This window comes from Schistocerca serialis, chromosome 7 (assembly GCF_023864345.2).
Source record: "Schistocerca serialis cubense isolate TAMUIC-IGC-003099 chromosome 7, iqSchSeri2.2, whole genome shotgun sequence".
Classification (NCBI taxonomy): domain Eukaryota; kingdom Metazoa; phylum Arthropoda; class Insecta; order Orthoptera; family Acrididae; genus Schistocerca; species Schistocerca serialis.
In genome coordinates, this window is record NC_064644.1 from 199,116,717 (window position 1) to 199,129,654 (window position 12,938).

Genomic DNA, 12,938 nt, shown 5'->3' on the forward strand with positions numbered 1-12,938 from the left:
TAAGTTTCCCTTTTGTTAATTTGGTTATTAATGAGTGGAATTATAAAAAAAAGTGATGTACAGGGTCACGCGTAATAAAATACTTGCAAAAGCGGTCGCGTTACCATGGTATTTACAAATGGTGGCAGCATGGAAACGGTAGGCTTCCGGACATGTGTTCCAATCAAAAATATTATCTACTCAGTCAGCTCTAGAAGTGTTAGAAGTTTTTAAGAGGTATTTTAGATCACAGTGTATATGTTTTACGTAAGTTCCACATCTTCTCCTAAACCACCCGAACGATTTCAACCAAACTTGGAACACATATCACTTACTGACTGGAAACAATCACTATGGCGATAAGAACAACCCATCTATCGAAAGGGGGGGAAGTGAAGAAGCAGTGGAGCCCACGATGCGCGAATATCCGTACTTCAGTCATCCAGTATTTGAGAATGAGAGCACTTAGAGACTTGTAACAAACTTTGGACATAATTTTAACACTTTACTAAACTTTTTCTCGCTTACGGCCACCACAAAATGCTGAAAGGAAAAAAGTTTATCGCTTACACCATTTTCGCTCTTCATGAAGTAAAACTGCCAAATTAAGTAGGGCTATTTAATTTATTACTTATTTACTTCTTTACAGTATACCACTAAATGTACCACAAAAATTATACACTTTTGCGACACTTAGTTTAGGAGATATGACGTCATAAACTCTGAGAAGAGTGAAAAACTACCGAATCATGCAAGACGTTTGACTTTATTACTTTGTTGCTACTAATTCTATTCACAACACATTTCACAAACAGTATCCACATATGCCGTTGAATGTACCTACATAAATATATCATTGTAGGACGTATAGTTCAAGGGACATGAAGTCATATACACTAAGGCTCGTGAAAAAAATCCGCATCATGCATGACGTTTCAGTTTACTACTTCTTTACTACCAACTCTATTCGAAAGACAGTTGGCAGACAGTGGCCGCATATAACACTGGACGTACCTGCAAATTCATGTCACTGTAAAACACCTAGCTTAGATGACACGACGTCACAAACATTGAACTCTGTGAAATGAAACTGCAGGGTGAAATTCGCTAGACATACAGATGAAATACATGTACAAATACGTGTGAAATACGTTAAATATATGTGAAATAGTAACTTTTGAGAATATGTATCGTTGAGAAGAGCGGTCTGGCAAACAGTACTTTAAAAATGAGCACAAACAGTCTCGATCGCAAAAAACACTTTTTTTGTGGTAACCGGTTTCGATCAGTTATTTGACCATCTTCAGACCTCATACCATGAACTCCAACTGAAATTATTAACAGCTGATCCATTCGCCGCCACTACCTACCATAATGGTATGAGGTCTGAAGATGGTCAAATAACTGATCGAAACTGCTTACCACAAAACAAATGTTTTTCGCGGTAGAGACTGTTTGCGCTCATTTTTAAAATACATGAAATATATGTGACATGTACGTAGGCGCGAAAAGCCACGGGTAAAAAGTAAAAAGATCATCCTAAACCTCCAGAAGGATTTCAGTCGGATCTGGTACACGTATTACAAAGAAATACAGTTTGTATATGAACCATCAGCTATTGTGAGTGTGATAATGTGGAGAGAGAATGGGGGAGGAGGAGATGAACAGACAGCGGGGGGCAAGGAGAGATGGGCAGGCATAGGAGTGGAGGAGGTGAAGTAGTAGTAGTAGTAGGAGGAGGAGGAGGAGGAGGATATGGAGAGAAATAGAAGAAGGTGAAATGGATGGGCAGAGGGAAGAAGAGCAGATGGACACAGGAAAGAGGAGTTGAATAGAGACAGGGGGATGAAGAGATTGGCATAGAGTGCTGGAGGAGGAAAGGAATAGATAGAGGGGAAGAGGATGGAGGATGGGATATGGAGGGGATGAGGAGAGAGAGGAGGAGATGGACATAGAAAGGAAAATGAGGAGTTAAAAGAGAGAGGAGGGGATAGAGAGAGAGGGAAGGAGGAGATGGACAGAGAAAAGGGGAAGGAGGAGACTGACAGAGGGGTAGGTTGAATTAAAGGGGGGAGGAGGATGAGATGACCTTACAGGTGAGGAGCGGATGGATAGAGGGGAAGAGCAGATTGGCAGAGATAAGAGTAGGAGGAGATGATCAGAGAGACGGGTAGGATAAGATGATGGGAGAGTGAGGGTGGAGGAGACTGGGTGAAGAAGGTGGACTGTGAGGAGAGGTAGGAAGGAATAGAAAGAGGGGAGGGGCGAAGGAGGAGATGGTCTACTAGAAGAATGGAATAAGTACATACAGAGGCACCACTGGGTACTAATTTCAAATAATCTAATAGCTGATCTCACTGCTCATTTCCAGAGTTCACCCACCATGTTCGCTGAGGCGCATGGCGCTCTCCAGGACAACGTGCGCGTACTGCAGCTGTCCGGGCTGTGGCCGCCGGCGCGCATGCGTGGCTGGGCGCTGCTGTTTCCGGTGTACACAGGCGTGCTGTACCTCTGTTTCCTGTCCGTGCTGTTCGCCGTGCTGGAGCTCGTCTACCTCTCGCAGAGGGACATCAACGAGCTCACGTACGCGCTCATCGTCGTCATGTCGCACTTGGGCGTCCTGTTCAAGATGACGCACTTCCTCTCCCACAGGGGCGCCTATCTTCGCCTCGTGGGGCGTCTGAACGGCCTGATACAGCAGACACAAACGGACGTTCTCTCTGACCCGCAAAGCGTCCTCACCGCCTGCCACCGGAAAGCGATGCGGCTCACCTACTACACGTTCGCCTACCTAGCACTGACTGGCCTCATCTGGTACCTGCTTCCTATCCTTGACATGTTCTCCTCAGCTTCCACAGGGAGGCGGCTTCCCGTGGTCAACACTCGGTGGATCGACAACAACAACACTGCACTCTACGCTCTTGGATACGCCGTTCAATTTCCGTCCATCTTCTACTTTGTGGCAATTAGTGTGGGACTGGACGGCTTCTTTGCAACCGCCATGATCCACGTCGCTGCCCAGCTGCAGCTTCTCAATTTACGGTTGTCTCAGCTGAACAAAAGTCGGTCACCTGTGTCTGCTGCGACGGAGTTTCCTGGCGTGCACAAACAAGAGTGTTGGTCACCGTTGGCCCTGTGGGAAATTGAATCGCACGAAGAAAGTGGAGGAATGTATCATCAACTGGTTCAAGAAATAAAACGACACCAAGAAATTGTCAGGTACGTATACAATGATATGACAATCGGCTAGGGTTACAACAAGATCCGTTTTTAACGGATTATTCGGTTTTCTAGACCAAATTTTGTTCTTCCGTTTATTATTTAAGCGACAGAATAATTCTCCGATTTGGTAGATCAGTTTACTACAAAGTATACGAGAATCATTCCATAAGTCATGCAACTGTAGTATATCTTTCGATAATGCAACAACATGATAATTCCGTGATGTATATTGAACTGTTGTAACAGTGTGTATTTGAATCCCAACATAAAGTAGGTTTTCATTACAGGATGTTACGATAAAGGTTGAAATGAAATACACGCACTGGAACTCTGTATAAATTTTTTGTGCAGAGTACAAATGGAATACAAATGAATCAAAATCAGCTACTATGGTTCAGAATCGTCCCCCAGTGAATACACAAAGCGTTTCCAACGGTGAGGAAGGCGCTGAATGCCATTGGCATTGCCATCAAGGTGTGCTACCTTTGCCGAAACGCAGTGAGGACATTCGCCCTGTTTGCTAAGCGCTTTCCACGTAGTGGTTTTCTGAGTCGTGGAATGAGGTCCATGTCACACGGACAGAGGTCTGGTGAGTAGTGTGGGTGGGGGAGAATTCATCTTGTAGTACGGCCAACTTCACAACGAACGTTGCAGGCGTGAGCACCGTGATCACTCACGTAAGGGATCGCAATCTGTCGGTTGATTTCGGTAACGTTTGCCACTGACTCTCAAATATATCTACTGCGATGTGATGATGCCACATATTCACACAATATATAGTAGCTGCCATGACATATACGAGTAGAATGATCCTCGTGTGTTGTGGAACAAGTATAATCTTAAGCGTCAGGAAGTTGTTTCTGAAAGTATTTGTATGGAGTGTAGCCATGTGTGGAAGTGAAACGTGGACGATAAATAGTTTAGACAAAAAGAGAATAGAAGCTTTCGAAATGTGGTGCTACAGAAGAATGCTGAAGATTAGATGGGTAGATCACATAACTAATGACGAGGTATTGAATAGAATTGGGGAAAAGAGAAATTTGTCGCACAACTTGACTATAAGAAGGGATCGGTTGGTAGGACATATTCTGAGGCATCAAAGGATTACCAATTTATTATTCGAGGGCAGCGCGGAGGGTAAAAATCGAGGAGGGAGCCCAAGAGATGAATACACTAAACAGATTCAGAAGGATGTTGGTTGCAGTAAGTACTGGGAGATGAATAAGCTTGCACAGGATAGAGTAGCATGGAGAGCTGCATCAAACCAACCTCTGGACTGAGGACCACAACAACAACAAAAACATATACTCTTGAAATATAACTTTGTTACAGTTCATCTGATTATTGTTAGCTAAGACTATAGATAGGTCTGACTTACGTGTTCCAGAGACATACGAACAATGGACTGTCTATTCCATAACAGAAAAAGTAGCTGATGGCCTCAATTGCATTTATAGGAATATATTTATCCGCAAGAAAGGTTATAAGATGACAGACGACAGCCTCTAGGCATCCTTTGCAGCTTTTCCCCTGTAGGAATTCAAAGATGTTGAACAGACTGTAGAACTACTTCACCCACGTGAATAGATTTGCATACATAACATGAATGAGGAGTTCAAAAATCATCGACCTCACCTTAACAGCCTTAACAGCTGTATAAAGAAAGATGGTGATTATGTTGGAAACTGGGTTGTTCCCTTCAGTGTCTGAACAAGGTGTATCAAACATTTCCGAATTGGCAGGCTTTTTGATCAGTATCCCAAGGTTCCAACGCCTTAGTGGAGCGAATTATTTTATTATGTAAAACATTCTCGGTTTTCGAAGATAGTCTCCACCCTCATCGTCACCAGATACTGTCTTCACTGCTGCTGTGGTGGCCATAAATAGCTCGTGGACGGCTTCTGATTGGTTGGCTTGTGATTGGTCGGCGATTACGTACTGCTGTGGCGCTATATCCAGTAAAATAGGAAGGGTCCCGGGTAGAGGGGGTACAAGACCGATTTTTCGTCCTCCTAAGAAAATTAAAGAGGTGTTGCGCCCTGTTAAAAACAGTCTCGGCATCAGCCTCCTTGGAATTTATAATATCCCCTGTGAGTGTGGATGCCGTTTCTGACCGCTGTGCAGAACACCAGTGGCATGTTGAAAATAGAGAACTGGAGAAATAGGCAAATGTGGAGCACAGACTCACTAAAAAACATAAAACACTTTTCGATTAAACAAAAATTTTGTCCCATGCCTTCACATAATGGCATTACGTCATTAAGGAGGCTGTTGACATAAGAATGAGCGAGAAGAACTTTAACCTTGATAGCGGATATTATCTGAGCGGTGCGGGGAAACGAGCGCACTATGCAGAGAAGCAGCAGAGACATTCCTTGCAGTGTTTACTTTCCACGGAAGCGGTGGCGTCACCAGCGCAGACGTTGACACCTTCTGAGACGGCAGTATGTCCAACTAAAAACCATCCACGGGCTATATAAAGGCTACCACATCAGCAGTGAAGACAGTCAGTTGCTCCTGACGATGACGATGAAGGCTATCGTCAGAAGCACGAGATTATATCAGGAATGGACGCGGCAAGAAAACCGAAAATGTTCTACATATCAGTGCGGTCGCGAAAGACTTCGTTCTTAATTATTTCATTCACGAAGAACAAGTGGTGTGACACAAGAAACAGATATTCAAAGGATTTAATTATAGCAGATCTACAGGTAACAGTGAACTGTAACAGCATGACCTATTCAGAAATGTATCATTTCCAAAGAGTGAGATTCAGTTAGTAAAAAGTGACAAATGTTCAATGAAATACAATTAGAATCAATCTGAATCTGATAGACTAGTCTTTAAAAGTGATAAATATGCTTTTTTTGTTCCATAGAGTGTGTTTCTGCGCTATAAATATTGTGTATACTCTGTTAAATATATGGAAGGACTACGTAACTTTTTGTGTGGCATAAAATATTGTTGTAAACAAATAATTAGTCGTCACTCGTTTTTTAATTTTACAAAACCAGGCAACCCTATAGTTCCCAATGTTAATGCAGAGAAAGATTCTCAGCTCTCCTAAAAAAGAAAAAGGATTTTCTGAGCTGCTTGCACCATCAGATAAGTTTTAGGTAGCGTTCGAGTGCAATCTTTCGCTACTTGTGCCAGTGTAAAAGGAAAACTGCTTACGTAATGGGTATCCAACTTTACAGGGATGTTGTTCAGATTGTGCGTTGCAGCATTTGCATTGTTACTACTATTGGTGTCGTGACTTAACATTAGGCTCTAGTAATGGTACGGCGACGTAGGATTGAAATAGAAGCCTCACAATGAGTCTGCATTACAGTTGCAGACAGTCAATGTGGGTCTGGACAAGTTGAGTGGCGCTTTATTTGTAAAGCAGTTTTATCGAAACAATAGCCAGTGCTGCTGCTCTTCGCGTGTATCGTTACGTTGAAGGAATATGGACGGGTCTTTCTTCCTCACCGTGGTTGAAGAACGTGATTCGGAAGTGGAATGAACTGGTGATTTGGGAATTGTGCCTGGGAGAGGTTGACGGCCAATTGCGCCACAAATTGTTGAAGAATTTAGTGTTGCCTTGGCTGGGAATGCTAGATGCAGTGTGTGATCTACAAGTAGTGCACGACCTGTGTCACGACAGCTAAACATTGGATGGTCCACCATTCGTAAAGTGCTGCGAACAGTTGCGAAACGGTATCTCCACTGCAGTTCGAAGCTGTCACGGGTGCAGATGGCCGCCACATTGAACAACATTTGTAACCTGTAACGTAAGCTTGGTACGCACTTAACAGTTATTACCCTGTCATGTGAAAATTAAGATGTGTTTCTTTCGATGGTTTATTCGTTATTTCTCTTGTACATGTGCTTACAAATGTTTGCACAGGGTTTTAATGTCCTATTATCAGTCGTTATTCCACCATGTGTATCTGGAAAACTCTTAAAAAATTCACAATAGTTGAAAATTATTGTCTTTGTATTAGACTGCATAGACCCAGTTTCAATATCAACAGGTTCACTCTTCGAAAATTACACATTCTTTCGGATGTAAAGTAATTAATTTAGAGACACGCTGTCAACTTATTACAGGTTTATTTGCTAACGTTAACCAAAATATACACTCCTGGAAATTGAAATAAGAACACCGTGAATTCATTGTCCCAAGAAGGGGAAACTTTATTGACACATTCCTGGGGTCAGATACATCACATGATCACACTGACAGAACCACAGGCACATAGACACAGGCAACAGAGCATGCACAATGTCGGCACTAGTACAGTGTATATCCACCTTTCGCAGCAATGCAGGCTGCTATTCTCCCATGGAGACGATCGTAGAGATGCTGGATGTAGTCCTGTGGAACGGCTTGCCATGCCATTTCCACCTGGCGCCTCAGTTGGACCAGCTTTCGTGCTGGACGTGCAGACCGCGTGAGACGACGCTTCATCCAGTCCCAAACATGCTCAATGGGGGACAGATCCGGAGATCTTGCTGGCCAGGGTAGTTGACTTACACCTTCTAGAGCACGTTGGGTGGCACGGGATACATGCGGACTTTCATTGTCCTGTTGGAACAGCAAGTTCCCTTGCCGGTCTAGGAATGGTAGAACGATGGGTTCGATGACGGTTTGGATGTACCGTGCACTATTCAGTGTCCCCTCGACGATCACCAGTGGTGTACGGCCAGTGTAGGAGATCGCTCCCCACACCATGATGCCGGGTGTTGGCCCTGTGTGCCTCGGTCGTATGCAGTCCTGATTGTGGCGCTCACCTGCACGGCGCCAAACACGCATACGACCATCATTGGCACCAAGGGAGAAGCGACTCTCATTGCTGAAGACGACACGTCTCCATTCGTCCCTCCATTCACGCCTGTCGCGACACCACTAGAGGCGGGCTGCACGATGTTGGGGCGTGAGCGGAAGACGGCCTAACGGTGTGCGGGACCGTAGCCCAGCTTCATGGAGACGGTTGCCAATGGTCCTCGCCGATACCCCAGGAGCAACAGTGTCCCTAATTTGCTGGGAAGTGGCGGTGCGGTCCCCTACGGCACTGCGTAGGATCCTACGGTCTTGGCGTGCATCCGTGCGTCGCTGCGTCCGGTCCCAGGTCGACGGGCACGTGCACCTTCCGCCGACCACTGGCGACAACATCGATGTACTGTGGAGACCTCACGCCCCACGTATTGAGCAATTCGGCGGTACGTCCACCCGGCCTCCCGCATGCCCACTATACGCCCTCGCTCAAAGTCCGTCAACTGCACATACGGTTCACGTCCACGCTGTCGCGGCATGCTACCAGTGTTAAAGACTGCGATGGAGCTCCGTATGCCACGGCAAACTGGCTGACACTGACGGCGGCGGTGCACAAATGCTGCGCAGCTAGCGCCATTCGACGGCCAACACCGCGGTTCCTGGTGTGTCCGCTGTGCCGTGCGTGTGATCATTGCTTGTACAGCCCTCTCGCAGTGTCCGGAGCAAGTATGGTGGGTCTGACACACCGGTGTCAATGTGTTCTTTTTTCCATTTCCAGGAGTGTATTTGCTTAACATGTTGCGAACCTAAGATTTCTATAAATGAAATGTGTCTAGCAGATGGCAATAGCTCACATACGTCTGGTTTGATTGAATAATATTTACAAGATGGCAATATGTGTGACATTCAAGAAAAAAAGTGTTTTGTCGTAAGATTTAATATCGTTAAAATAATTTTCTGGTGCAAATAAGTCATTTACTTTTTTACGTAAAAGCTGATTCTGTCACCTAAAACCTCCAGTCATGTTGTTTCATAAGGTAATTACAGTGTTAACATGGTGGTATGGGTTCATTCAGCGCTAATTGCAAACCAGAGTCTTCCAATTGATTTCGATTACCTGCACCAGTGTAGGCTGACACCCAGCGCCGTTTACAGTAGCACAATCTATGGTTCAAATGGCTCTGAGCACTATGCGACTCAACTTCTGAGGTCATCAGTCGCCTAGAACTTAGAACTAATTAAACCTAACTAACCTAAGGACATCACACACATCCATGCCCGAGGCAGGATTCGAACCTGCGACCGTAGCGGTCACGCGGTTCCAGACTGAAGCGCCCTTAACCGCACGGCCACACCGGCCGGCAGTAGCACAATCTCTCCGATGTAATCAGAATCATGCAAATCGCCAAATCTGAGGCACGAAGTATAACCCACGCAAAGCCTTTTATGTCACGATGAACTGTAACTACATGTTACATTTCGTTCCAAATCGATTGCAAGAGACAGTCTAAATTTATAAATTGGTAGGATATTGCCAGCATTGGCGGCCCTTAAAGGCGGAAGAATCAGCAATGATCAACGACATGAGGATGCAGAAGGCAATGGAAACCACTGCATTAAAGACACGTAACGTGTATACACAGGACATGCGGCCTGTAATTGAAGAAGTGACATGATGATCTCTCCATTGGCAAAAGATTCCGGAATAGCCCCCATTCGGATCTCCGGGAGGGGACTGCCAATGGGGAGGTTACCATGAGAAAAAGATTGAATAATCAACGAAAGGATAACGTTCTACGATTCGGGGCGTGGAATGTCAGAAGCTTGAACGTGGTAGGGAAACTAGAAAATCTGAAATGGGAAATGCAAAGGCTCAATCTAGATATAGTAGGGGTCAATGAAGTGAATTGGAAGGAAGACAAGGATTTCTGGTCAGATGAGTATCGGGTAATATCAACAGCAGCAGAAAATGGTATAACAGGTGTAGGATTCGTTATGAATAGGAAGGTAGGGCAGAGGGTGTGTTACTGTGAACAGTTCAATGACCGACTTGTTCTAATCAGAATCGACAGTAGGTCAACACCGACAACGATAGTTCAGGTATACATGCCGACGTCGCAAGCTGAAGATGAACAGATAGAGAACGTGTATGAGGATATTGAAAGGGTAATGCAGTATGTAAACGGGGACGAAAATCTAATAGTCATCGACTGGAATGCAGTTGCAGGGGAAGGAGTAGAAGAAAAGTTTACAGAAGAATATGGGCTTGGGACAAGGAATGAAAGAGGAGAAAGACTAATTGAGTTCTGTAACAAGTTTCAGCTAGTAATAGCGAATACCCTGTTCAAGGATCACAAGAGGAGGAGGTATACTTGGAAAAGGCCGGGAGATACGGGAAGATTTCAATTAGATTACATCATGGTCAGACAGAGATTCCGAAATCAGATACTGGATTGTAAGGCGTACCCAGGAGCAGATATAGACTCAGATCACAATATAGTAGTGATAAAGAGTAGGCTAAAGTTCAAGACATTAGTCAGGAAGAATCAATACGCAAAGAAGTGGGATACGGAAGTACTAAGGAATGACGAGATACGTTTGAAGTTCTCTAACGCTATAGATACAGCAATAAGGAATAGCGCAGTAGGCAGTACAGTTGAAGAGGAATGGACATCTCTAAAAAGGGCCATCACAGAAGTTGGGAAGGAAACCATATGTACAAAGAAGGTAGCTGCGAAGAAACCATGGGCAACAGAAGAAATACTTCAGTTGACTGATGAAAGGAGGAAGTACAAACATGTTCCGGGAAAATCAGAAATACAGAAATACAAGTCGCTGAGGAATGAAATAAACAGGAAGTGCAGGGAAGCTAAGACGAAATGGCTGCAGGAAAAATGTGAAGATATCGAAAAAGATATGATTGTCGGAAGGACAGACTCAGCATAAAGGAAAGTCAAAACAACCTTTGGTAACATTAAAAGCAACGGTGGTAACATTAAGAGTGCAACGGGAATTCCACTGTTAAATGCAGAGGAGAGAGCAGATAGGTGGAAAGCATACATTGAAAGCCTCTATGAGGGTGAAAATTTGTCTGATGTGATAGACGAAGAAACAGGAGTCGATTTAGAAGAGATAGGGGATCCAGTATTAGAATCGGAATTTAAAAGAGCTTTGGAGGACTTACGGTCAAATAAGGCAGAAGGGATAGATACCATTCCATCAGAATTTCTAAAATCATTGGGGGAAGTGGCAACAAAACGACTATTCACGTTGGTGTGTAGAATATATCAGTCTGGCGACATACCATCTGACTTTCGGAAAAGCATCATCCACACAATTCCGAAGACGGCAAGAGCTGACAAGTGCGAGAATTATTGCACAATCAGCTTAACAGCTCATGCATCGAAGCTGCTTACAAGAATAATATACAGAAGAATGGAAAAGAAAATTGAGAATGCGCTAGGTGACGATCAGTTTGGCTTTAGGAAAAGTAAAGGGATGAGAGAGGCAATTCTGACGTTACGGCTAATAATGGAAGCAAGGCTAAAGAAAAACCAAGACACTTTCATAGGATTTGTCGACCTGGAAAAAGCGTTCGACAATATAAAATGGTGCAAGCTGTTCGAAATTCTGAAAAAAGTTGGGGTAAGCTATAGTGAGAGACGGGTCATATACAATATGTACAACAACCAAGAGGGAATAATAAGAGTGGACGATCAAGAACGAAGTGCTCGTATTAAGAAGGGTGTTAGACAAGGCTGTAGCCTTTCGCCCTTACTCTTCAATCTGTACATCGAGGAAGCAATGATGGAAATAAAATAAAGGTTCAGGAGTGGAATTAAAATACAAGGTGGAAGGATATCAATGATACGATTCGCTAATGACATTGCTATCCTGAGTGAAAGTGAAAAAGAATTAAATGATCTGCTGAACGGAATGAACAGTCTAATGAGTACACAGTACTTTGAGAGTAAATCGGAGAAAGACGAAGGTAATGAGAAGTAGTAGAAATGAGAACAGCGAGAAACTTAACATCAGGATTGATGGTCACGAAGTCAATGAAGTTAAGGAATTCTGCTACCTAGGCAGTAAAATAACCAATGACGGACGGAGCAAGGAGGACATCAAAAGCAGACTCGCTATGGCAAAAAAGGCATTTCGGGCCAAGAGAAGTCTACTAATATCAAATACCGGCCTTAATTTGAGGAAGATATTTCTTAGGATGTACGTCTGGAGTACAGCATTGTATGGTAGTGAAACATGGACTGTGGGAAAACCGGAACAGAAGAGAATCGAAGCATTTGAGATGTGGTGCTATAGACGAATGTTGAAAATTAGGTGGACTGATAAGGTAAGGAATGAGGAGGTTCTGCGCAGAATCGGAGAGGAAAGGAATATGTGGAAAACACTGATAAGGAGAAGGGACAGGATGATAGGACATCTGCTAAGAAATAAGGGAATGACTTCCATGGTACTAGAGGGAGCTGTAGAGGGCACAAACTGTAGAGGAAGACAGAGATTGGAATACGTCAAGCAAATAATTGAGGACGTAGGTTGCAAGTGCTACTCTGAGATGAAAAGGTTAGCACAGGAAAGGAATTCGCGGCGTTCCGCATCAAACCAGTCAGTAGACTGATGACCAAAAGAAAAAGGATATTGCCAGTTCAAGGAACGTATCGATGGCTCGTAGCAATATCGTTAATATCAAAGAATTAATTAAAGTGGATTATTCTTGGAGTGAAAAAGCTTAAGCTACCAATTAAACGTAATACTTGCAAATTTCCGGATCAGCTAGTGAGTTCACTAACTGGCCCCACTTCGTCACTTTAAGTTCGGTGTCGATGGCACTTTTTTAAAATTAACAGTATTTTGCAAATAAGTTTAAGAAAACAGCTTCAAAAGTCTTGGTGCGGTAAAAACGGTACCAACATTTCACCGTTAGGCAAAGGGAGGCCAGAATTCCTGACAGCAAAGCGAC